Source organism: Falco naumanni, chromosome 2 (genome assembly GCF_017639655.2).
Source record: "Falco naumanni isolate bFalNau1 chromosome 2, bFalNau1.pat, whole genome shotgun sequence".
Taxonomy (NCBI): Eukaryota; Metazoa; Chordata; class Aves; order Falconiformes; family Falconidae; genus Falco; species Falco naumanni.
In genome coordinates this window covers 38769918-38797684 of record NC_054055.1, presented here as the reverse complement: position 1 = coordinate 38797684, position 27767 = coordinate 38769918, and the positions used below count along the sequence as shown (strand labels likewise).

The 27767-nt window shown below is 38.5% G+C and overlaps 1 long non-coding RNA gene across 1 annotated transcript; it reads right to left on the bottom strand.

Annotated features, from left to right (window-relative positions):
• Positions 1–192: 192 nt before the first annotated feature.
• On the bottom strand, positions 193–27767 carry LOC121083550. The gene is made up of 3 exons (XR_005826407.1): positions 27719–27767; positions 1144–1225; positions 193–969 (listed from the first exon to the last, which is right to left on the bottom strand). It is a non-coding gene; the product is annotated as an uncharacterized LOC121083550 (long non-coding RNA).

The window sequence follows — 27767 nt, the reverse complement described above, 5'->3', positions numbered from 1 at the left end:
GGAATGCAGGAATGTGACGTATTTATTCCTGTAATCTCAGAAGTGTTTAAATGTAAATACAAAGTGTGTGTGTACAAGCTTATATGTTTATATATATATATTTATTTATATATATATGTATGGGGAAAAAAATCACAAACTTTGCCTCCAAGCTGGTTTTATTCAGAAGAGTATTGAACAAATCTTAAGGATAGGACCTGCAGCAATGCCTTAGTATGCATTCAGGGTTTTTTCTGTTGTCACTCACAAGGGGATTATTACTTCTTTGAATGTATCAGCCTTGTCACTCCCAAGGGTCCAGCTAAAGATTGCTGTGAACCTGCTTCCCAACAGAGGGACTTGGTTTTGTATTTGGTAATGTGTCCCATGCTAAATTAATGCAAAATTTCTGTATACAAATTTAAAATTAAGCTTTTGTCTCACTAAGTGGCACAGGTAAAGTAGACTGAAATCTGAATGAACAGATTTATATTTCTCTCCTCTCCACAGATAAAAATCTCACTAATAATTGCACTCCCTTAACTGATTCATTTCTCTTAGGTACAACTAGCTTATCATTTGATCTGTATTCTCTCTTCCATTAAACTGCAAACAATTTAAATATACTCCTTGATCAAGGTCTTTTCAATTGCTCATCTTACAAATAGAGGTAATCCAAAATGAATGAGACCTAGAATAAATTTCTGCTATTAGTCATATATAATTACAGCCAGACAAATGCTACTTTTTTCTAAGACTGCATTCTGGATCTGTGCTAGCAACACAGGTTAATATAGCATTCAACTTCTGCTTTTCCTTTGTTTCAATTTGACTTCAGTTACAGTTCTGTGGTATATAACAGCAACTGACCTAACCACTTCTATATTCAAAGAAACTACTATCAGATACATCATTTTAGTAGTCTGGACTTGGAGGAAGGTCAAGGCAGTTCAAGCTTCTGCAGAAATCACTAAATGATTGACCTTTAGCCTGGGTGAGAGAAAACAAACAAAAAAACCTCAGTTGTACAGAGAAACATGTTTTTAAAATACATCTTCAGAAAAAGTAAGAGGTTTCCTTCTGGTCATTTCTTGAACAACCCTCTCCTGACTTTCCCTTCATTGAGTTATTCTCCTTGGCTTTTGAAACCCCTCTTCAACCTACCCATATCTCCAATTTTGAAGTAAGTCTGATGTCTCTAATACCAGACAGCTCCGGATTTTCTTTCTTTTAGCACCAGCACTGCCTAAAGTGGAAAAAAGGAGAAAACAGAAAGAAAAAGCAAAGGGGTATTACTGAAGGAAATTGAACTTACATTTGGAGGGAAGTTGTCATCATAAGAACTGATGGCAGCTAGGTTCAGTATTAGGTTTCTACCACTTCCATGACTTATGCATGGGCTGCTAAATGACTAAAGGCCAAACAGCAAGACGTACGAGTAAGTACTGAGCAGCACTGTTGTACCAGTTATGGGTCCAAATTAGCAAAGCTCAGCTAACAGCTGATTCACTTGTGTCAGTAATAAGCAGTGTCACTGAAAAGCCTGGGGGAAATTCTCTAAAATCCACTTTATAATCCAAAACATGAGATATAATTCCTGACAGTAGCAGCATGCACAGCCAGCAATCAACTGGCACTAACTGCAAGGAATCGCACATGTGCAACGCCTTGCAAACAGCAAATAAAGGCACATTCCTCAGAGATATCCACCAACGATAACTGTCATTAATATTTACTGCCTAAATTAATAACAAAATCATGTTAACTATTAGGAAAAGTCCATTTCCACTTCTATGTTTTCAGTGTACCTCAGCTTAAATATCTTAACTGCACGCAGTATTGAAACCCATCAGATTCTAGTGCATCTTCTGAGACTTGGTTAATCAGAATCTTTTTTTGTATAAAAATTCAGTAAACTGGAAAGTAGCTGTTCAGGAAAATAAAACATTTGGTATATGCTGCTTCCTAAATCATGGAGAGGAGGAAGAGGGGAGGAAAAGGCATTAACAGTCTTGACTGCTGGGGCAGTCACATTTAGGGCTGTGAGCAATCAGGGGCTGATTCTGTTCACAGCCATGTTTTAAGGTCTACAGAAGTAGAAGAATGAAGCCATCAGAGCAGTAACTTTTCAAAATTAAGACATGAGACTTGTGGGGTGAATTCAGTCTTCACTCTGCACTGTGGCAAATCAAGTACTGTTATCTCAACAGCCCCCAATATATTGTCCCTTTTCCATGAGAGGGGATTTCCTCCAAAGCCATCTGTATCAGCTGTTTCTGTCTGCTGATCTCTTAATTTTCACTGGAAACACTTTCTCTTCTCAACAGACAGAGGTTTCCTTCCTCTCAGTTCCTTTCTTTTTGAACATTTTCATTAGAAGAATGAGAAATAACTGGCACGCAAATACCATAGCTGATCCTACTTTCACTCTTGACATGCAGAAACAGATACAGTTTGAAAGAACAAATTAGTTTGTACAGTTCTCCTTATTGCATATTAAAAAAAATGGACAGCAAATATAACAATTTAACAAACACATTAAGACTGACATACCATTACTTTACTAAACTAAAACTGTGGTATTATAACCACCAAATTAAAAATATCGTTGCAAATAAAATCAGCAAGTTGATGGTGGTTTGATCTAGATTATCAGATCAATCCAACTAGGAGTCAAACCCAGTTATAAGGCTGAGACAAGAAAAACCTAATTTTTCCTAGTCCTGTGTTGTGAAAAAAATAGTTGTATCTCAGTTTAATCCAACTATTTTGTTTCCATTTTTTCCATAGAAGTAGGGATTTTCTGACAGTGATTCAACTGTTGTGACTGCTTTCACAGAGTTATGTGTAGACTGGATATTCTCAAGGAAGTACAGAGACCAAATAGGCTTCCTTAGCTACAGTTTCACTGCTGTTTTGCCTTTTTCTTAAATGTCATAAGTGTTCTAGTAGCTATTCCTTTGCTATTCTTATTACCTTCCCTATTGCACATAACATAAAAAGTAAGCAACAGAAATAAACCAAAATTTACTGCAACAGGTTTCTACACACAACAGTTGCTCCAGTAAAGCACTTCTGTAACTTTAGTAGCACTTGCTAACATGAAAGACCAATTTGGGAACTCATTTTAAGGTTTCAGAAAGTATTATCAGAGCTGTTTTTTCACAAGCACATAAACGCATTCTTTGCGCTTTCACACACTGGCAGAACAAGAAAGCAGTATTCCTTAACATGAAACAGGGAAAAAAGTAATAGAAGGATACACATTGCATTTCTTGGTCTTGAGATCTTTGGTTTATGCAGGTGCTGCATAGAATAGCTGATACAGTAGCTTGCTTAAATTTTTTGACACCCACATGCATCTAATAGAAAGCAGCAGTTTTGTCTAGCCGGCAGAGAGCCAGGCCAGCCGGTTCTCACCTACACTTGCAAAGGGTGCAGTACCCAAGAGGAGAGAGGGACACTTCTTTTACCTGTTTTAGTTAAGGGCTACATATCCATCTTATGTCTTTGATCACCTCTAGAAGTGATTGTCTTATATGCAGTCTTTGATAAAATTGCTGGGCTTCTTAAATATCTGATTAAGTATCTCAACCTTCATACTGGGTTGTATGCTCTACATACAGTTGTTTCCCAGTTGAGAGGCTTTAGAGCTGAGATCACTTTGGGGTCATAAGCTATACAGGAACCACTCTTGGAAAAATTCCCTCTTACATCTGCTAGTGAGGTAAGCTTCAAAAATGTTACGGATAACTTCTCCAATAACTGGGGTCTAACTAGCCAAACTAATGTCAATCCCCCAAAACACAACAAGCAGGAAATACAGTGTGGACATACTGAAGAAGCAGCACAAGAGTCAACCAGTGTTTGGCATGAGATGGAGCTGAGAACAAAACAGATCCAGTCTCCTCACTGTGCTCTCTAGCACCCTCTGATCAATGGTTTCTGGCACACAGCCCCAGATCTGAGCTGACTCTGCTCCCAAAGTGCTGCTGAGGAAGTTAATAAACCTCCCGAAATTCACAGCCCTGGGAGGAATAAAGTGAAGCGGTGAGGGTAGCTCTGTGGCGTTCGGCGGGGTGCTGGGACCGAGCCAGAGCAAATGAGCCCAGCTGATTCTGCTGAGGGACAGTTAATTGCCTCTGAAACATGCACACCAGGACTCGCTGTTCACTGTAAGGAGCAGGCTCAGGCTTGTAGGAGTCATTAATTGATCAATCAGCCGTGGAGCTGTTGCTAAAACGGCTTTTGACTTACTAGTGCTGACCCTGGCAGCACGGCGGTTGTGCTCATGCGGCGCTGTGCCTGGGCCTGTAGGCTCTGCGGGTCTGACCCAGACCTGCACAGAGCCAGCTGCCATGCCCCCCTCCCCCTGCCAGGGCAACCCACCAGCTGCACACTCCCCCACAATAACCGAGGGTTAAACATACCAGCTGCATGCAAACCCCAGGCAGAAGAGGTGGCATAAGTCTTTCTACCTTCTCTTAACAAAAAAGCTGTATTTGAATAATTCTTTAAAAATTACTAACGACCTTGTGAACTCCCTGCACTCACACTGATTCATCTTTTTACCAGCAGATGCCAGGTCATATATCTTTGCATGAGGGAAATATGTTACAAGATCTTATCAAGGGGCATTTTCATGATCTGCTCAGTAATTTGTTATCTAAGCAGAAATTGCTTCTACAGCTTCTTACACTAAATTTTATTTAACATCAGATAATTCCACTTAAATGTAAGGTATTTCTTTAACAGACAGCTTTTCCCCCATTCCTCATGGACTCTTTAGCACTTGCATTTACTGCAACTGCTGGTAGCAAATTTAATAGAACTGCTGGCAGCAGTTTTTCAACAGAAAATACTTGCCTGCAAGAAACCTCTTCCTCATCTCCTTTCTGTTTTTTTCTTATTTAAGAGGACAGGAATTTAGTAGCTTCCTCCATGCTTTGCAGTTCTTTCTCTAGACCACCTGCTGGAGTTTGTTACAGCTCCGCCATTACACGTATGACATTTATTTCTGCGGAATCTTCCTTAAAAACTGTGTCTATGGTTCTATTAGATGGAAGTAATTCCATATTTGCAGTCTCACTGACATGAAATTCGATTAATTTTGTATTATGATCAGAAACATGGAATAGATTTGATTTTGCAGGAAGTTGACATTTCAGCCAAGAGAGATGTCTGTTATACTGATTTATCTGATTAGGGCAAAATACTGTGAAACATTTTTCCATTATGGTACTTATCTGCAAGACAGAGATTTCTTATTTATGTATCAGCAGAGGTAAAGCGCTTTGACCTAGGGATTAAGAAACTGGATTGTCCCCTCTTCACATTGCTATATGTCTGTGTACCTCAGAAAGCTTACTGTGTAGCAAATGCTCAGACTTTTCATTAGAAATTTGGCAATTAACACCCCCAAATTCATCATAAAGTGGCACTGCATACTAACTCTTTGCTAACGTTTTGGCAGAGCTGGACAAAATCCCTCTCTTTTTTATGGCAGACTGGAGCTTCACCTGCTCTGGCAGAGTCCTGATGGAATGAACACAGCAAACAGGAATTCGGATATTTGCTAGGAGGGCTGAAAAGAATTCAAACTCTGCTGATGGCCTATGAAAATTAACCCTGTGGTCATATAATAGTCATGTCCCCCTCCAGTTTTCTTTTAGAAAATGTGTTGTTTAATTTGTATACCTCTTGGTATAGGACTTCTAATTAAGCAAGTATAATCTGTCAATGATGTCATCACATGCTAAGCGTATTTTTTGATCTCATTTATAAAATATTTCACTTCTATCACTTTAATAGCATTTCACACTTTATTGATAAGTCTTATGACATAGTGGCAATATTGGAATTGAGAAACTTATATAGTGTATTGGTATTTGAATAACAAAGCAAACATTGTGAATCTCTGCCTGCCTTTTATGCCACCTTCCATTCAACGATTATTTTCTTTTGTTACAACACTTCCATGCGTTTCCATGGGATTACACAAGTATTGCAGAAAAACATGGTCTTTCATTATTTTCCATTTTGGTCTGGGCAATTTGGTCAGTTGGGGTCAGCTGTTCCAGCTGTGTCCCCTCCCAGCCTCTTGCCCACCCTCAGCCTACTGGCCTTTGGAGGAATGGGGAGAAGGTAAGAGATAAGAGACAGCCTTGGTGATGTGGGAGCACTGCTCAGCAATAGGCAGTGCACTGGCAAGTTATCAAAACTAGTTTATCCCTAGATGTGAAGCACAGTGCCATACAGGCCACTATCAAGACAGTTAACTCCATCCCAGCCAGACCTGATACAGTGAGCTTCTTACCGGCTTCTGTATATGTGAAATCTCCTATGGCACTTCCCAAAAGATCTGATGTTTCCTTCCTTCTGCTACAAGTTTACTAAGGCTGGCAAGCATTCAATGTCTGCATCTGTGTTTTCTTACTCACTATGCCACTAGGTATATATTACTTCACTTTCAAAAGAATGGCTTATATTTATTATAAGCAATTTAATATAAAGACAAAGATTTATTTTTTTTCCTCAAGCCAGATTGTTTGCAAAGATCATGAAAGGATACTTTGGATCCACAGCTCTTCACGCATTTTAGGAATTCAGTTTTTACAATCACCTGTCAAAGATAACCGTGAAAGCTATAACCTATTAAAAAAGAAAACTTAAGAGACAAATTTCTTTGATATGGCAAATAGTTCTTGGCAGTGAAAGAAAGAAGCTGTGATGTGAGCAGTTCTCTTATTTTGCTTGTTATAATAAATGTCATCCTACAGATGGAATCCAAGCAGTAATTCCAAAAATATTAAATTATCTACTTTAAAAAATGAGTCAAGTGAGTCCTCCCTTTTTAAAGGCTGTGAAAAATAAATTATCTTTTTTCAAACTTGCCAGTAGAGAAGGGGATAAGCAGGAAGTACAACTGATCTCATCTAAAGTCTTACAGTCAAGAACATTTATTACAGCGTAAGGCAGAAAATGAGAGATGCTTATAAATGAAATCCGACTGTCTCTGCAGATGCATTTCACTGAAATACTATTCAAATTGAAATTTTAAAACCTGAGTTTGGAAAGCATAAGCCATGCTAAAATAAATCTAAGCTGATATATTCATTTGTAACAAAACGAATGTGACACATCATGGCTATGACGATATGTAATTTCACCCTGAGAATTCGGTTTTCAGGGGTGATTTAATTTTCTTTAAAACATTATTGAAAACTACAAGACAGATTAGAATAAATATCCTTGCCTCATATGGATATTAATTTTGACAATGTTCACCCTACAACTGAAATCAATAGGCAAATCCACTATTTGCTAAGTCGTCTCTGATGGAAGGTGTTGATACATAATTATTTAAATGCTCAGTAGGATTATCACTGTAATGTTTAAAGACTGAGCAGGAGATAGGATAAAAGGTAGGAAAATCAGATGATTTATACCTGCTTCATTATATATTTTTTCTGGCATTAATACAATCCACAAGAAGGACGCTAACTCAACCTAATGCTTTCTGTAAAGTTTGTACATAAGGTATAAGACATGGTAAAGCTAAACTGCAGTGAGAGGTGTGTCCATGGTATGGAGCTGTTTGATAAACGCTGTTGCAGTATCTGTCTTAGACAGTCCCCAAACTGTGCCTATTAAAGTCAGTGTAAATTTCTTACTGCATCTATAAGCAATGGAGAAGGCCTAGATTCTTTACACCTATTTTTACAATCTGCTTGATACTCTCAGATACAGTGCTGTCCTCCCTACAATTGTGTGTGTTTATGCAAATGCACACAGACACACATGCAATTAAGAGCTAGATGTGGGATTGAATTTTGTGCCTTCACACTCAGATATCTACCAGAATGAGATACTGTGCACCTTTCAAATGACCGGGATGTATAGTCTTCATTAACTAAGCTTCATTAAAATCACAGCTCCAATATTTTCCTTCAGCAAAGCATTTAATCCTGTGCCAACTTTAAGCATGTAGGTAGTCCTGTTGAGTTGACGGTGCTCCTCACATGCTGAACTTAAGCATATACTTAATTGCTTGATTTGGGGCCAGAATCCTGAGAACTCAGTGGTAGGGAGCTGCGGGTGGGTGAATGCACTCTGCTAAGCCAGACACTGCTCAGGTTGTAATGGCTTAATTCAAAACTCCTTCTTTCCAACAGGCCGAAACTTTGAAGAAGCCAAAAGTTTGTGCGGTTGTTTGAAAGGATCATCATGGCTCAAAACTGGAGACAACAGGGGGAGCGAGGTAGCAGTATGGACTGGATATAAACCAGAAAAAAATAGGATCAGAAAGAACAAGATTATGAGATACAGCAAAATGTCAAAACTAATAAGAGGAGATTTCAGCTACCCAGACACACAGGCACAGGGACACAATGAGAGAAATAAATCAAGCAAGTCATGTACTATATTCTCAATGTATTAAAAGGTGGCAAGACGAAAGTTCTGACTTTCAACAGTGCAGCTGTTAGGAGACAGAGGTGGAGGACTCACTAATGACCATAATCCAGTTGGATTCATTACTGCAGACTGAACCTGCAAGAGGAATAAGAAACCCCCGAGGACTTTGAATGTAGAAGAATGGGGAAGTGCTGGAGAGGATCCAGTGGGTTAAGTGTCTAATGGGAGGAGTGGGAGGAGGGAAGGACACAGAGGAAATGGAAACTGTTCAGAAAGCAATTACTGCATATCCAAGGGTGATGTGTATTATCCAGCAATATGTACACTAGGAGGAGAAAAAGAGCATAGCAAATAAACACAGAATTGAAAAAGATATTGAGAGATAAATAAAAAAGATACATAAGAAGCGTAAAATTTCAGGTGCAGAGGGAGAACAGAAAATATATACAATTAATTTAAGATAAAAGAAAGCAAAGGTACAAAAAGTGCAAGCAGATAATGAAATGAAGATAGAAGTAGACTAATATCAGAGTATATGCCTAGCATATGAAAGAAAAACTGCAAAGAAAGCAGCAAGTTTTCAGGGTGAAACCAAGGCAGCATGATAGTATGAGCTGGTTCAAGCCTCAATCCTCATGGCTCATTTTAATATTACTGAAAGGGTTAAAACAATCAAGAAATTGGCAACGCTTGCTTTTAGACAAAGTTTTCTCCATTTACAACATACCAGGAAAGGGACAATCCTGATATCCCCATCTCGCAGCCCAGCTGACATCAAGACAAGTAAATTCACAGCATTATCCCAGACCTTCCCCCACAACCTTTCACCTTTCCCACAGTGCCCCAGTGAACAAAAAGTAACTGCATATCATCCTTAGCAGTAACTATATATGATCCTTAGCAGACACTGCATGATGCTTATAGTTGCGTCTTCCATTGCCATTCCACCTCCACCTTGCACAAGCCAGAAATTGAAAAATATAGGAAGCACTGGGTTTGAAGAGTTCTAAACAGGATACATTCACACCTTCAGGCCAGTTCCACTATTACAATCATCATTAAGATGGGAAATGTACTTTGGGTGTAATTATGTTTGTTATGGATTTGAAGTAATTGCATCATTGCCATTGAAATTATATTTCCACTGGGTTTGCTTCTTTACTATGGGTGACATTTTAGTGCCTTACTTTCATCGTAAGTCCTATCAACTTACAATTGTAAGTAGGGTAAAAGTTGTCCTATCAACTTACAGTCTTCAATACTTCTAAAAGTTGGCTTCTACGCGTGAGCTCTCAAGCAGCTTGGCAGAAATCCTGCAATGAAGATGACTCTAGAGGCTTGTTCTTGTCCTGTGCTGCCATCACCATAGCTAAGCAGAATTACTTAAATGATTTTTAATTCTTCAGCTTTCAGATGCCTTTTATATTGTCCAGGAGGCAACTTAGGCTACATCTATGTGAATATGTAAGTTATCCTGGGAACATTTTTTCACACTGAAACCTGGTGCAAAAGGGCCCACCTCCACAATGTTAAACTCTTCATCCCTCAAAACCAGGACAGCTCCATGCAAACTCTCTATTGAAAATGGTCCCATAGGTTCTGAACTGTGCCTGGGAAATTTTGGAGAGACAGTTAGTTTGCCTGGGCCAAAAACATTCCCAGAAGCATCCTGAAAAATATAAATATCTACAGTTAAGCTGCCATGCCAGGCAGTGTTCCTCAATATTACTTAAGACTGTTGACACGGGCCTTTGTGAAGAACTTCATTCTAAAGACACTTCTCCTTCTGTCGCTGTACTAACTGAGGAAATCTATGGACACTTTCCTCCCCAAGTCAGTCTTTGGCCTCTTCTCCACCCCCCAGCTAACAGTCTAAGCTCATACTACCAAAATAAGGCAAAGCAGGATGGTTCAGGTCAAAGGACTTGTAATTTCTTGGAAGAATTATAGTTTACAGCATTAGGATCTACAGTCTTTCACATCTACTTGGTAGAGTCTTATAGGACTGTATTAACCTACTTCCTAGGCTTTTGAGCTGCCCAAAGTGATGTTCCTAGAGCCAACCCTTCATACATAAACATGTTTTCTCTGTGGCAACATATTTTTGCCCCAAAACTACAATTGTAATTTAAAAGCAATTGGAAAAAGCATCAAAAAAATAGACAAATATCCCACAAAATCACCCCACCCCTATATTAACAAGTGAAGTCAACAACAGAAAATCTTTGGCGAAGAGCAGAAGGCTATGTCTCCTAATTTCCTCCTATATTTGAACCACAGTAATAAACTGGATAGGACAGTGTTGTTACTTTAATGACTTCTGTTTAGATGTTTCATTTTGTTAAGCAGATTTTCTCCAAGATTTTTCATTCAAGATTCTGTACTGGTTTGGAAAGCAAAATACAACATAGCCAAAGCCAGCACCGTTAAATGACAGGTGGCAATCAGAGCAAGGTTGTATAATTTGCAAAACTGTTCCAGTAAATCAAATTTTGCATTTGGAAATAATAGATAGGAGGGCAGGTACTTGCTTATCACCATTCATAGTGGAAGTACAACTGCAGCTCCAGTTCTGTTTGAGATGGTGCAGCACACAGTGGGATACAGACAGAAAAGTAATAGTCAGAGATGCCGCTTGAAGCCACAAGAGAAATCATGGATTGATTTAACAGACACAAAAAGCCCTTGATATTCATGAGTTTCAGTAAATGCTGATAAAAAACTTCTGATGTTTAACCCTTTGTAACTGAGGGTTGGTTTTGTTCTTGCTGCAGTATATGTGCACACTCTTTTGTGGAACAAAGCTAGTGGAAATATCCACTGGGGAAAAAGATGAGAACCATATACACCAGGTTTTGTAATGTACCACTTCTGTACGGTGTAGTGCAATTAATTCCCTCATGACAGGTTCTGAAATGAGGAAATATGTAAAATATGTATAAAATATTTGGACGTATTTTATTATCTCTGTGACAACAGAATTCTTGTGCTCAAGCATCTCCAAGTTCACCCTGTTCATTCAGAAAAATAATGTTTGTCTCATTAGAGTTTTCTTTAAGACAAAACAAAACCTGAAAGCAATCCAGATCTCTTATTTTAAAATTGCAATGTTGAGAAGAAATCCAAACTTGTACTTCATTGATGGTTATACTAAATTACTTTGTTCATCTGCTTACATATAAAACATGTTCACTGCAGTTCAACACATGAGAAATCTAATGTACAGAGAGGCTGTTGCTTTTTATACTACTTGGACGTGAAAAAAAATATATGTAATAGTATAACACAAATCTATTGATCTCAATCACAACAAAATACATTTGACTAAAGATATCTCTGTCCATTGAATTGTGAGGCTATAAACCAATGTGTGTATGTACAGTCCTTTATAATTCCAGTCAGTAGCACACATACTGTATAGAAATGGGTCTTCATTTTTACTTGCTGTTCTTTAAAGTTCTACATCTGTAAGAATCCTGAGTAACAGAAGTAAAGCACTTAAAGCACTCTGGACTCCTCTGCACCTTCAAGCAATAAATAAGTAAGACCCCAGCCCTGAAAGTTAGGCTAAACCCTTGCTCTTGCAAGGAGACCTTCTGATTTCAGTAGTGTTTCACATAGATCAAGTTTAAAGATAAAGGTTTAAATCACTAATTGCAATAACTTGCCCATTTTATTTGCATAACTCTTTTTGCTACAAAGTACACTGAATTTCACGACATGGAAAACTAGGACATTTGGAATAAACTTTTAATTTGATTTTTTTTTTTTTTTAACAGTTGAACATATATTTTATTTCTTCAAAAGAAAAGCATTTGAAAAAAAATACTTTGTTAAAACTGTAATTATAAAAAATATATTTCTCCCGAAAGTTTTTTGGGTGAACTAAATTATACTGGACATATATAAATTAAAAAAAAAGCAAAGAAGAACGTGAAAATATATTACTAGTGTAATTCATCAAAAACAGTTGACACTTCAATCTAATCCAGAAATGAAAACACAGAACTTTATAGAGTTATAGGAAGTAAGCAATTTAAACATACCATGGCACAAGGTCATCTAACAATAAAGCCAGGAAGATGTTCTCTTTTTATTCACTCTCCTTCACTCCTTTAATCCTTCTGAATCTATCAAGTACAGATTAATATAAATCTTTTTAACAGCCAGAGGTGATCTTCAAATCAGATAATTAATAGTAGTGGTCCAAGAGTTGTATAACAGGTCCATCTTTCCATTTTAATATAAAATGAAAGGGCATTGTATGTAACTAAGCTGTCACTCTGGGAAAGGTTTCTTTTTATATAATAGAGTAATATATGTCTTAACTAATTAGCTTATTATTTTAAAATGTAATTTTTGGTAAAACTCACTGAGATAGTTCATCTTCCTCAAAAGGGTGCTGATGTGGAAAAAAACAATTTTCAGAATACACTCACCGCTGCTCATTCAAAACACTCACTTGCCAAATCATTCCAAAAGTAGTCAAAGCTAAATCTATGAGGCAGAGGAAATACACTCAATTTGTTTTGGAAGTAAACCTCCAAGGCCATTTCATAAGCAAAAGTCATATTCATGTCATACAGATACTGTGGTTAAGTTTAGGATTCCAATTAGGCCTGTAGAGCTTTCAATACTCTAGAAAAAATTACTTCACTAATCTGTATGTAAATACTTCAGTAAAACCACTGAACAGTGATCAAGTTCAGTATTAACACCACAAATTACAGATGGCACCTGAAAACATACTGTCTAGAAGAATGATCTGAGTTCAAGCAGATGAATAATCTTTGATTTCAGTAGCCTATAAGCACCAAGGAAACAACTGCAGTGTTGTATTCATTAAATCTTAGTGTTATATATAAGAAAAATGCTGAATATTGAAATACAGCTAGTGTTCTGGTGACAGCAGGGTAGGTGGTAGACAGTCTGCTGAAAATGGCAGCTTGAAAAAACTCATGTTAGGACTATCAGACCTATGCTGTACAGTTCAAATTGGCAATTAAGATACTACCTGTGGTTGCACTTTCATTACAAACTGTTAAACAAGGAAAAAAACCCACCTAAATAATGCCTCTATTTCTAATGATATGGTTGTCTTACTGAAAGCGTGTTTAGGTAGATGCAACAGCACATTTGCTTGCACCAGTGGGCAGAATTAGCAAAATACCCTGTTGAAGTCCTATCAAGAGGCAAAAGTAGTTGTATTGGAGGAAGGCACAACCATCCCCACTCTTTCCAATGTGTTTTGTAGCTCCAGAACATATGAACTGTCACTTCTTTACATCACTGCCTACCTCCCTGTAGACCAGCATTGTTCTGCCTCTGGACTCAGCTTTCACACAGCAGCATAGAGACAAGTCAGCTGAAATGGGCAAGTCCATGGTAAGAGCTCATGACTCTTCTTGTTCTTGCTTCTCTTCCTTGGCTTCACTGTCTTATATTGAGCCTTATGGATGTGCAACACAGATTTAGACAGTATAACTTTTAGACACACTCACTCAATTGGCATGTAAGTTAGGTATGAGACATATGGGGCAGGATTCAGGGCCACACCATAGGTACATAAATACAGGTGACTGACTACCTAGGCACTAGATACATAAGGTCTCACCTAGGTCAACAAAGGTTAATTTGGTGCCCATACATATCTGCTCAGTTTCATTTTAGATGGGTGCCCTAAGGTCTCAAAGGCATCATCCAAAGGTTAGCAGATGTAGTACAGAACTGTAGTACAGGAGATCCTCAATTGCAAATGGTGTTAGGAATAGCAAATGGTATTGGAGCAGTACCCAACAGTGTCTCAAATGACACTGTATGCCTATGTGTAAGCAAATGAATCAATCAGTGCAGTCAGTGATGGGTGATCTATTTAATTTATCCTTTGGCAGGCACCTGAGCTCGCCAACTTCCCTTCTACCTTCCCCTACTGCAAAATAATTAGAATATATTTTTGATGCTGTCTTATGTGCAGCTAACATGGAAATATTACTCCCTCTTCCATTCTCTGATTTCCAGCAGATGAACATTTTTTAAAGCCTCTTCATCTTAAAATGAGGATCATTCTGGTAATGGGTTCATAGTAATGTCACATTTCCCTGCCACTCATAAACCTTGTCACTGTACAACCTGTGACCTAAACTCTACTGCAGAAATAGTGTAATCACAAAAAGAAATGGCTCATCCATCCACAGTTCATGATTGTTGGACCTTGTTGGACCATGCGCAGCATAAAGAGCAGGAAGCACCTGAGTTCAGTAAGCGTACTGCCCAATAAGGCGATTTTCACATAGGGACCTAGAAGGAAAAGGAGGATGCTCCACTGTTCAATGCAAGCTAATTCTAAAATGGTTTTAAATTGCAAAGTACTAAGAACCTGGGGCATTCTCTTCAAGAGCCAAGCTGCCACATCTCTCACTGCTGTGTCAGAGTGGAGGTAGGGACGCAGGGCAGAGCTTTGGGCAGCTCTGCCATTTGGATGGTCACAAGAGACCTCAACATGCAGTAGACGCCAGAGGACAGGACATATCTCTGCAGCAAAGATTAAGAACAAAAAATTAATAAACGAAAGTGAGTAGTGGAAAAAAGTATGTCCTGTCACTTTTCATAGCTTAAATTAATGAATAAGATATTTCTCTAACTGCTGTTGTGCCTAGGCATTACATATCTGGTAATTTTTGGTATGACCTATGAAAGAGATGAGCAGGAGGAAGAGAATGTCATCATAACCTTCTGACCCATTTCAAAAAAAGTTATTCTGTATGCTGTCAGTTATGTGGGATTTAGTGTGAAGATAAGCTGGGAGCGAAGTAGGAAAATGGATACTGCAAACAGCAAAGCCAGAGGGAAAACTGTAATATAAAAGCCAATAAACCTGTGCATGGACATGAAGGTCCCTTAATGTGCAAAAAGCAAATCTAAACCTGATGCCAAAGTCTAGTGCCATCAAGTGTCAGTTATCATGGTAATTAAGCAAACCCGATGAAAGTGGAAACGAGCAGGAACCAATCTACCTTACTTAAATACTAACAGTATGGACAATCCCATTTGGAAGAGGACCAATCAGCTGCAATCTCTTCTCTGTTTTCTCCCATCACCCATGTGGCAAAGGAAACGTAACAAAACATAGCTCAGAAGGTAAAACAATTTTCACCCACAGATATGAGATAGGAAGACCTGTATAGTCACCCTGTGATTTGGGAGAAGAGGTCTCTGTCATCCCATAATTTATATCTGATAAACAGAGACAGGAGAGATGGCAGCCAGGAAGCACACAAAATATATTTACCACGAAGTACAAATTCTATTTGCCATTATATTGTAACTGCCTTCAGCTGACTTCAGTCTTCTCCAACTGGAATTCACCCAAACAATACAGTACAAAGTATTTTATAAATGTCATCTAGAACTGGAAATTGTGGCACCTATCCATGGCCAGTATGCGAGGCATGTGTGATGGGGATGACCATTTGTCTTCATGAAAACCATTTGACCTCAATATGTTACAACAGGTTATGAAACTGCAGGTTTTTAATACTTTACATAATTGCCCAGATTTGCCTGTGATTCCAGATCTTCATTTTGAACTCACTATTTCATAAAAGCACAAAGGGAATTTAGCTTGTCAAGTGGCTGGTAAAGCTGAAAATTAAATATCATAAGAAAATATGTCTGGGGTAGACCTTTCTGACCCAAACTTCTCTTTTGCCAGCAGAACAATTTGTCTTACCAGTCACTGTATGGGCTTCATCAATTGTACAGCTGATTTTTTTTCTGGAATTGCATCAAACAACCCCAGCACATCGATCAGGACGTTTTTAAATCTCTGTACTTTGATGCTAAATCTACAAGTTCCCTTTTCATGTGCACTCAACAAATAGACCTTGATAAACTCATAACATACCAAACCAATGTAATGGATTTTATCTTAAAGGACCTAGAATAATTAAATGTGACTGACTTGTTTCTGAAAGGTTTCTGAAAGGTTTCCTTCAGCTCTGCCTCAAGGATGTGACATATTTGCTGGTTTTTCTCAGTTTTTGATTTCTTTTGCTTTGTCAGGGAAAGCAATGCTGTTATATATCACACAAAGTAAGGAGTGATGAGTGACAAAATCCAGCAGAGAGAAAGAATTCAAATAAAAGTGTTTCATATCTTAATCTATACAGGATTTTGCCAATAATGTAAACATTTAAAGACTTGGGAGATACCATTAACCAGGATTTGTCTTCCTAAAAGACTAGAAATTGTCTTTCCTTCTAAAAGCAGGAGAAATTAACAAAAAGCCTTATTATCATTAGTAATGGAAATACAGGGTAAATTAATGCAATTACTTTACTGAAGAAAAATTGTGAAAGTCGAAGTCTGGAAGTGAAAGACACAAAATTCATGCTTGTCGTGGTTTAACCCCAGCCAGCGACCAAGCACCACGCAGCTGCTCACTCACTCTCCCCTCACCCAGAGGGATGGGGAGGACAATTGGAAAGGAATGTAAAACTCAGGGGCTGAGAGAAGAATAATTTGATAGGTAAAGCAAAAGCCGTGCATGCAGGCAAAGCAAAACCGCTTCCCATGGGCAGGCAGGTGTTCGGCCATCCCCAGGAAAGCTGGGCTGCAGCACGCTTAACGGTTACTTGGGAAGACAGATGCCATGATGCCAGATGTCCCCCCCTGCTTCTTCTTCCCCCAGTTTACATACTCAGCATGACACCATATGGTATGAAATATCCCTCTCACTAGTTCAGGTCAGCTGTCCTGGCTGTGTCCCCTCCCAATTTCCCGTGCCCCTCCAGCCCTCTCGCTGGCAGGGCCCAGGAAACTGTAAAGTCCTCGACTGAGTATAAACATGACCCAGCAACAACCAAACCCACCAGTGTGCTGTCAGCATTGATCTCACATCAGAGCCAAAACACAGCACTGCACCAGGTACAGCTACTAACAAGAAAACTACCTCTATCCCAGCTGAAACCAGGACAATACTGTTGCCCATTGTCCCTTTTTACGTTTGTTTAATTTCACCTTATGGGTCTGCATAATTATGTGGTTTCTGCCATCACTGTATCCAACAACCTCCTAAATACTCTCAATAGTGACCAGGACAAGAGGCAATGGGCATGAGGTGAAACACATGAAATTCCATCTGAACACAAGACAATACTTCTTTTACTGTGAGGTGATCAAACGCTGGCACAGGTGTCCCAGGGAGGTTGTAAGGTCTCTGTCTGTGGAGATATTTACACTGTGACTGACACGGACCTGGGCAGACTGCTGTACCTGACCCTGCTCTGAGCTGGGAGTTGAACTAGATAACCTCCAGAGGTCCCTTCCTATCCAAATGATTCTGTGACTCTGAATCAGTAGAGATCTTCGTGTTACAGACTGCAATACAGGAGAACTGACACTGAGTTAAAATAAAAGTTCTACAAACATAGGCAAAAGTTTATCTGAAATTCTATATTGTGTATTTTTTTTTTTTATATACAGGAAATTGTAACAGATATAAACAGAAATGTAACTTTTGTGGGTAGAGGTCTATGAGAGATAAAACCAGCTAAAATTGTGGTGAGAACACTTTTCCTATGTAGGTATCGATTTTTTGCCAGATATCCTAAATCCTGTTTTAAAATCAGCTATTATCAAATAGAAGCAATTTATCTCTTTTGTAAAGTTAGGCAAATAATCCGTTCAGAATTAACATGCAGCTTCTATCCCCAAGAATATTTTGTAGGAAATGATTTTAAAATAAGATTCAAATCTTTATAATTAAGAAGGGCAAATACATTAATAAGGATAAAGGGATACATTTCTCATCTCCAAGTTATGCAAATTACTCTGTGATTTTTTTTCATTTACTTCAGAAACAGCAGAACAATGGATTTTTTTTCACACGCATGACAATCCTTCTCGTTTATGTGCTTGACACATAGCAATTGAATATTTATTCTTACATGCCCAGCTAATGGCATCGAGACTCTAAGTGCATATCTTTTATTTAAGTACAGTAACCCTTTTAAAACCACAATGTTTGTAAATATTTTGCTTTACAAATAGCCTTTACACAGCTCTCAGATTTCAGCCTATTATCATTCAAATAATTTGCTAGGTACATAATTACAGGTGATTAAGGGGACAGCTTTGCCACAAACAAAATTTCCTGCTTCCTTTTTGCCTTTACTTTTTTTGACCACATGCCAAATACTGGACTAGCCAAATACCAAATAGGTTTGAACCCTGCTGTTAACAGATACATCAAATAGTTTTTATGCCTAGAAGAGAGCTATACGAATTCGGTTTGTTGTTGCCTCTCTTCCTTTTCACTGAGCTAACATAACAAGGAAGAACCACTTGATAATACAAGATTGGGCTAATCATCATTACTGCACAGTGTGTATACAGCGCACTGAGACTCTCCCTGTGCTCAGTTGAGGGATTAGACAGAGTATGCCCAGATAACACAGTGCAGCAGCGTAGGGAGATGCCTTAGCTAGCTCAGAACAGGATGAGGGCAAGTAACTTGCTAATGCAGCTTCACTGCTTTAAATAAGCAGTTCCTCTATAGACAGGGGAGCTCTACACACTCCCTGGTTTTCCAGAATATGTTCCTGCACCTGTCATACCACCTACCTGATGGTTCTCATGCTGAGAGGCACATCCTGGAAAATGCTTCACAGGCTAAGAGATAGGGAAGAGGAGTTTTGCCAGGGAGCTGTGGGTGGCAGAGCAAGGATTAGAATCTGTAGTGCTGTGGCCAGAGGAATGCAACGGCAGTTTGGAGGGCTAAGTAGTGTAAGCAGATGATACAGAAGAAATGTGCGGGTGCTAGGCATCCATTTAGCCTTTCTGAAGAATCCTTAGACGTAAAACTGTCACTGTGATGAACGATGGGCTACTGCTTTTTCTTTTTGTGCTCTCTCCCTACCTTCAACTACTGTCGTCCCATCCTTGTTGTTTGTCTCTTGGGTGCCCTCACTGTGCTGCTTTTACAGGCTCCCCAATAACATGTCTTCCTCAGATGTACTCTATTTCCAAAAAAAAGGGAGCGCATTTCCTGTTCTGGTATTTCTACTTACCAAAACCCCACACCAATAAGCTCACATTCATTTCTGCATATGATGTCCAAAATTCATTTGGCTTTAGTAACTCTCCATTTTACATACCCAAAACCACACCTATATATTGGAGCAGCTGCCTAATTTGCACTACTATGGGGAAACATGATAGCTTTTCAAATGTAACTGATCTTATGTAATGATAGAAATATTGGAAAGGTTGATCCAGGGAGGACTCCCACAGACTGCATTTTCTCAGCAATATCACTTTCCTGGAGTCAGAAACCTTCATTACAGTCATGGCTAACAGGCAATATTTCTTCACACTGAAGTGGTACACTGTTCTGTTTCTTAAGGTATAGGGCACAAGGGATGGTAGAAAGACGGATGGTGGAAAGACAGAAAGAGTCCCAAGTAAAGGAATATTTTCTACTCTTTGTCACAAAGCTTTGGAAAAACTAAAAACAGATATTGAAAAAAAAAGGTCTCACACAAGAAACAACTTGCTCTTAGTAATTTGTTGCCCTTTGGTTTAAATCTCAGATAGTAAATGAAGAAATTTTCAGGTATTTGTACAGAAAAATGAAGGCAAGTTTGAAAGAAAGACACTCTTAATGATACTTTTGTTAATGCTGCTGGTATTAGTGCCAGTGTCCCAAGCTTCAGGATAGACTAGCAAACTCAGTAGGTCAAGGCATGTACTTTATGTACACACTAAGACTGCATAGTTCAACTGATGACAAGGGCGCCTACTCCTTTGTGAAGCAGATTGAATGCAGCACGTTACAGAAAACACATATGATTGTCTTAAAGGGAGACATTTTCCTTTGTCACATACTCAGTTCACCTGAAAGCCACTCAAGGTGGAAACTGTGACCGTTCTGCATATGGCTACAGATGAGATCACAAGGCCCCAGTTCTGTAAAAAGTTCACATAAATAAAAGTAATGATGTGAATAGGCCCACTTAAATATAAACATATTTTTCATGTGCAAAACTCCTTACTTTATAAGTAAATAAATACTTGATCTACAAATAATGTGACTATGTACTTATAACAAATGATGAGAAGCATTTGACAAAGATCTGAAAGCTCAGCTTTCCTTTTTTTTTCTCCAGAGGTTTTAGAACAGAGGAGTTACTTAAAGTGAATCACTCTAGTCAGCAGTTTCCAGTAATATCATGAAAACCATACTTTAAAGCATAACCACTACCTAGATTGCCATATTCGTCAAACCTTGGCTAACTAGCTGACAGAACCTACAAAAGCTACTGGGATTTCTTGTTAGCTTACTTTTCAGCTCCCTTTTGCAGATCTGTTTGGGTCCATGCAGTTAACAAATTTCAAAATGTAAGCAGAGCTGCTGAATAACTTGTCATGTGAAACCAGAAGCTTTTCTATGTGTCTGAGAGAGAAAAGATTCTCAGTTGCTGAACAAGAGTTTACATGAGACACAGAAACCACAGCACCACTTGCAGAACATAAACCTACATGTAGTATCCTACCGTAAAGCTACATGTAATATCCTCTGTAAACTTACCTAACACTTAAATCCAGAAGTCAGCAAATGAAAATATCAAGTGCAAGAAAGGTAAAACTCATTGTACATGATGAAATATTCCAAATCATATTTATTTATATATATGTGTGTAAATACTGAGATATTTTGAGATAAATTATTTCACAAAAATATACTTAAAAAATTAAGTAAATTTGAAAATACACCATTTCAGTTTTAAATCTTTTTTTTTTTTCCCAGAAGACCTCTAACTTAGAGGAAGTTTGCAGCTAAGCAAGCCTCAGAGTGTAAAAGAAAGACAGAAAAAAGAAATCTATGACTGTGCAGACATATTGGGTCCACGTACTACCTCATACATATTGGTGACTGCAGAAGAAATCACCTCCATGCAAGAGTGGCTTTTAGCCTGGGGAAGAGGATCGATTGCCACCAGAACATTACAACTTTCCATAAAATCTTTGAGGCTTATTCCCTTGCTGCACAAAGAGCAGAGAGTACATGTGTCAGAACCAAGACCCACATCAAAACAGGATGTGCCATATACACTAAGACCAGATATACATACTGGAAAAGGAAATATGTTGACCTGGCATAGCAGCCCTCATTTGCCTGTGCTTTTTCCAGTCACATGAATACAGAGGACTAGAGTGACTGCTGCCTCCATAATTAATCTATCTTCACTCTTTTTTTCAGAAAGTGTCAATAAAAAAAGGTTAACCTGATACTAATCAAGTAGTGGGCTAGTACTGTATTCAGAGCATGAGCTCTCCCTATTTTGTTTCACAGAAGCTAATCAGAGAACACTGACTGGTAACTATTTTTGTTTAATTCTGAGTGCATAAAGCAAAGTAGCAAAGGTGAAGATATTTATGTCCTTCAAGACTTTGTTTTTTGTGGACTTTACTCATCTTCTCCAAATCGCCATTGATCTCATGTCATCATCTCAAAAACTCAATAGGACGTTACTACCTAGAACAAATAGCAATTGCACCTAAATACAATTAATCTTGTGAGTGTCTTAAAATGCCTTGGAAATAATGGCTAGGCTGATCATTAAAAAGGAAGCTGGATCATCAGAATTGTAATGGCATCATTAATTAGCATCAATATCTGGTATTAATTCTTAATAATAAAAGCAATCATACTGCTTTTAAGTGGATAATAATTTTGTCAATAGTCAAGTAACAGATGTTAACCAAGAGGCATATCCTGGCACATTTTTACTTGAAATACTTTCTTTCTGAAGTCTGCATTTGTGGTATTGCTGATTGTTTAAAAAAATACATTCAACTCACTATTATGCTTATTACATGCTATTTACTCACTGCATAATTATGGAGAGTAACAAGGAGGTAACATTTTACAGACAAGAGCTACTTAATGCCTGTGGTGCTATGGCAAGAGAAGTATTGCAGGTCTCTCACTCAGAGGAAATAGTTATGTCTAGTCAGCCAGTGACAGAACTAGAGACCACGTATAATTCTGTGTTGTAGGTGTGGCGGGTTAGCTGCGGCTAACAGCCAGACGCCCACCCAGCTGCTCACTCAAACCTCTTCTCAGTTGGACAGGGGAGAATATAGGATGAAAAAACTCCTGGGTTGAGATGAGAACAGGGAGATGGCTCACCAATTACTGTCACAAGCAAAACAGACTCAATTTGAAGAAAATTAATTTAATTTATTGACAATTAAAATAGAGTAGGGTGGTGAGAAACAAAACCAAAACCTAAAAATACCTGCCCCCCACCCAACCCTGCCTTTTTCCCAGACTTCACATGACTCCTTCATTCGCAGTTCCTCTATCTCTCCACCCATGAGTGGTGTGGGAGGATGGGGGAATGGGGGGCTGGGGTCAGTCCGTAACAGCTCCTCTTTGCCGCTTCTCCCTCCTCACACTTCACACTCTTCCCATGCCCCACCATGGCCTCCTCCAGGGGCTGCAGAGGAATTTCTGCTCCTGCCCCTGCAGCACCTCCTCCCCCTCCTTCCTCTCTCACTTTGGTGTGTACAGGGCTGTTTCTCTCATATTTTTCCCTCAATTCTCACTGCCCGTGCAGTGCTTGGCCCTTCTTAAAATATGTTTTCCCTGAGGTGGCACCCCGGTGAGCCCAGCCGTGCCCTGCGGTGGGTGGGCCAGAGCCAGCTGGAACCGGCTGTGCCCGGCCCGGGGCAGCCCCAGCCGCCTCACAGGCTGCCAGCGCCTCACTAGGGACACCCAGTACAGGATAACACCAGCATATGTGATGGGCATCTCTGCTCAAGGGGAAAGGAGAGAATCAGTCTCCCAGCTCCCATTCCCTGGTACGATCCATGGTATCTAATTGTACAGATGTGAGAAAAACAGAAGAGAGATTGAAAACACAAAGCCTGTCCCAGCTAGATTCAGATCCTGCTCCTCAAAATACCCTTCTCAGAGGGTCATCCTAGTTCCACCTCTTTTTCCTTGAGCACCAGAACCTTAGGGAGGGTTGAATTTATCTTCCCGTTTCAAAACGTGTAGACTGGACCAGTCCTATCCTGTGAAGAGCAGCATCACCTCTAATGCTTTTCAGCAGGTGAGGATGCCGCTGCCTTCACTGAGAGCTATGGTGTAGACCTATACTTTTCCCCATGTGTATACTTCCTTCTAGCGCAATGCTTTGCCAGGACTGGTGCTAGCTTGTCTGCTACCATGCTTATTGCAGAAGAAAATAAAGATTTAGAAAATTTTCCCCAGTTGTTATGAAGTTCTGGTGGGGATGGACCCTAGTACCCCAAAGGTAGGAGCTCCCTCTGATGGAGACCACTCTATCACATTCTCCTACTGAATCTGCTGTACCTGGGACTACAGGAAACAGGTATTCAATCTGTGTGGCTCAAGTTCTTCTTCAGGTTTCCCTCCTTCAAGTAATTCTCCGCATTTAGAATTTCCCCACCCCCTTCTGCCCCTCACCTGACACCTAATGCTCACCAACTATTCTACAAGTGAACTGCTGTAATTAATTTTACAGAAAGAAAAACTGCAGAAAAAGTTCAGAATTAGGAGATTTGCAACAACTGGCTATGCTTATTACCTATGGAAATATAAATGCCCAAAGAAGATAAAATTCTCATCATAATAATGAAAAAATGTGAGAGAGATCAATTTACAATTCCAGTAGTTATTAACTAAACAATGCAAGTGAGGGAATAAAAATTCACATGAAATAATTAGAGATACTAAGTATTCTTGAAAATCTCAAAATACGTTTTAAGAGTGAAAAGTTCATGCTTCCCCATAAAATATTATTATGAAAAAATGATTTCAATATTAAAATCCTATCAGTGCAATGCATATGTCATTTTTTGTTGCTGTAATATAGCTTTTTACAGTGATCAATTCCCAATTATTAGCCTGAAAAGCATCTCAACAGACAGAAATAGAGACGAATACCTCATTGCTATACAGCCAACATTATGTACTTTCATCATTTTTTCCTTTTTCTTTTGAAGGAGGAAATTAAACCTCTGCTTATAAGATTTAGTGGTCCTTCAAAAAACAAAGCCATTAGAATGAGTGGCACATGATCAGAAAAAGCGTATTCTGAGTGTCTGAGCAGTTAATAAGCTGTTGGACTTTGAGATATTAAAACAATAAATTTAAAATACAAATTCATGAACAAGAAAAGTTGTAAAGTGTGTAGGCAAGTGCTCCATAGGATTCCATTTATTTGCTTCATGACAGTGAGTCCCTGTATATTATAGTTCAAATCAAAATCCATAATGGAGACAGAGAGAAAGAAGGTGGGGGAGCAGGACACTGCTTTAGAGGACAGGCTGTAAGAGGGCACAGATAAAGTAAGGAAAAAGAATAAAATGGAATTAAGGTGTCAGACTTCACCTTGGTCATTTTGCTTGTATGTCTCCCCTCAGCCTATCAATTTGCATTTACCTGTTGGGTTAAGGATTAATCTCTGAAGCACATATAACATCCACCAGTTACTTTTATTACTTATTCTTCTATGTAAAAAGCATATATACAGAGCAGGATTAGTCAATCATGTTGATGTTGCTTGCATTATAAAAATCAGATACCTGATTGCATTTTCCTAATTCATTATTATCACACAGAGTCACTGATGATCATGGTATCATACCGGGAAAGGCAGTATAGAAAAATATTATACAAAAATATTCCTGAAGAAAATGTCATCAAAAGCTTTTTTAAAAGAAAAAAAAAAATGGCATGGATGGATATGAGCAGTTCGTTGCTTTAAAACTTTGAAACTAATGAAACAATGTTTGTCAACCAAATCAGTGGGGTTCTAAAATACAAGCTGTTCAACAATTTTCAAAAATATGTAGACTTCACAATAAAAGAAATAAATCTTTGGAAGAATTAAGGAATGATAATGAGCTGAATTTGCAAGTGTTACTCAGAAGATACCCCTAGATGAGATGAGAGCATGAGAAAAAATACAAAAGGTGCTTGTTTGAAAACTTTAAAAGTAAACAGTGAATATAGGTTTCACTGAAGACTCTCTGAGGGAGGATAATCAAGGTGATAGAAAAGATGCAATAACAAGTTAAACATCTTTCCTGCAAAAAAATGTCAATTTCAAACTCTTTCTCTTTTTTGCAGGTACATTCTTAACACCAGAACTCCTCCCAGCAATAGCAAGGGGAATGAGGCTCTAAGATTGGTAGTGACCATGTGAAATTACCGCTTCTTTAAAAGGTGGGCTAGGGGGAATGTTAATTAATTGGTGAAAACCACACCTCAGTAATGAAGATCACAGTACTCAATTGCATAACATTGCCTCAGAAAAGGGCTTCAAATTTTCTTCTTCATCTATGGGAATACAATTGCAGATTATATACAGTTATTACTCTCTAATAAATAAAGCATCAAACAAAACACAATGAAAAATAAATTGATCAATTGCTGTGTGAGGTCAAAAAACCTGCTTTACCCTTTGACTTTAATAGTATTGCACTGGGTGCAAATTAGGATCCGTATTTGAATAATTCTGTACCAGACAGTCAATTTGTATGATGAAAATAGAACTTGCCTACTCAATACTCTATTTACAATTGCAAATGAAGGATAAGATTGATAAATCATCCAATTTCTGCCAACTTTACACAAATAAGTTACCTATAGGCCAGAATTAATTTGTTGCAATGACATTGCAAGGTCAGGAGTTCTAAGAAAGTATTGTGCAAACCCCTCCACAAAGGGATGATGGCAGTCATCTATTTGTCCTCTGGGTTTTAGAACTGATGTCTTTAGCAAGTTTTTTTGACTTGAAAAGGTGATGGCAGGCCAGAGGAGGAGCTTCTGAACCAGCAGTTTTACAGTGACCTGCATACTGAATGGAGAAGAGCAGTAGTTGTATTCCCAGTATTACTGCTGGTTCAAAGACTGTGAAAATGGAATTTAGTTAACAAATCTGGATCCCCACATAATCTCACACGCCAGGTTCTTGTGGGGAATAGGTGAATATAAAATTCCTATCTGCATTATTCACATGTAATTTTAACATACACTTTTCACCTAGGAAGTCTGGTCCAATGAATCACTTGTCTTATCTAGACTCTTCTACCTTAAAGGTTTTATGAAGAAATACAAAAAACTACAAAATCTCCCTGCATGAAGAGGAAAAACAAAACAAAATAAAAAGTTAAAGAAGAGAGAAGTTTTTCTTTAGATACTGCCAAGTATCAAATTAGTTTCTGTTCATTTGAAGACTCATTTTGTATTAACTTTTCTTCTGACATTACAGGAAACAGAACTTGCCTGAGGCTTCATCCTTTAAAGACTATTTCTAAGATGTTTTGCCTGTAATTGTTAGTTGTCACGAGGTTGCCTTGCTCTTGGATCACAGTTTGTGAAGAGAGAAATCTGAACAAACATATTATTTTTAAAACCATGATGATACAAGATAGCAAAATGTCATTCATGTTCCACTTCTGCATAGTGATCTTTTCTCTGCATACATGAGATATATAAATAATGATATGCTTAAAGGGAAAAATATGTATTTGAAAGAAAAAAAATCCCTGTTCGAAGTTTAAAATGCAAAACAAACCTTATTTACCCAAAACAGAAATCCATATCAATCCCTATGATTTCCTTGCCTCCAGGCTGTGATGGAAAAATGAAGCAGCTAAAAGAAAAATAGGAAGTTTTTTTAAGCCTGCTTGGAGCACTGAGACTGAAGGGCAGTAGAGTGGTAAGACTTACCAATTAATCCTGATTCTGTTCCTTACTGGACACACTGACAAGTCAGTGAGGATCTGTACACACAGCTCTTAACTGAATTTATGACCAAGTAATGAAATTGTTGACCCTGAACACAGCTTCTTCTAAATACTGCTGAGGAGCAACTGTTTGTTAGTAACCATAAATAGTAATTTTAGAAAACCACATTTCATGCTGTGAAAAAAAAAAAAAACAACAAACCCCTAAGTATGAGACTTACTTTGCACCTGTCACAACTTTAAAGTTAGAAGGAAGCAATACTGAAGTAAGTGTTCAGGTTCCTTCTATAGTCAGTGTAGAGAAGCGTGGGCTTCAAAACACCCCTAAAGGGAAATTTCAGGCACCTTATTTTGGGGTCTAAAACTAAGTGCTTAGGAGCATTTCATGACTTACGTGTGGATTACATTATTATTGAAGGTAGCACCTTGTAACTCATTTTGCATAGTCTGAGAGATGCAAGAAGAGGAAGGCTGCCTTTCTTTCACTTTTTCAGTGGAGGACATCCCAAGGCAATCTGACTCAGACACAACTTACCATCCTTCTAGGAACATTTTCTCCAGAAACACATACTCTGGTCAGCACC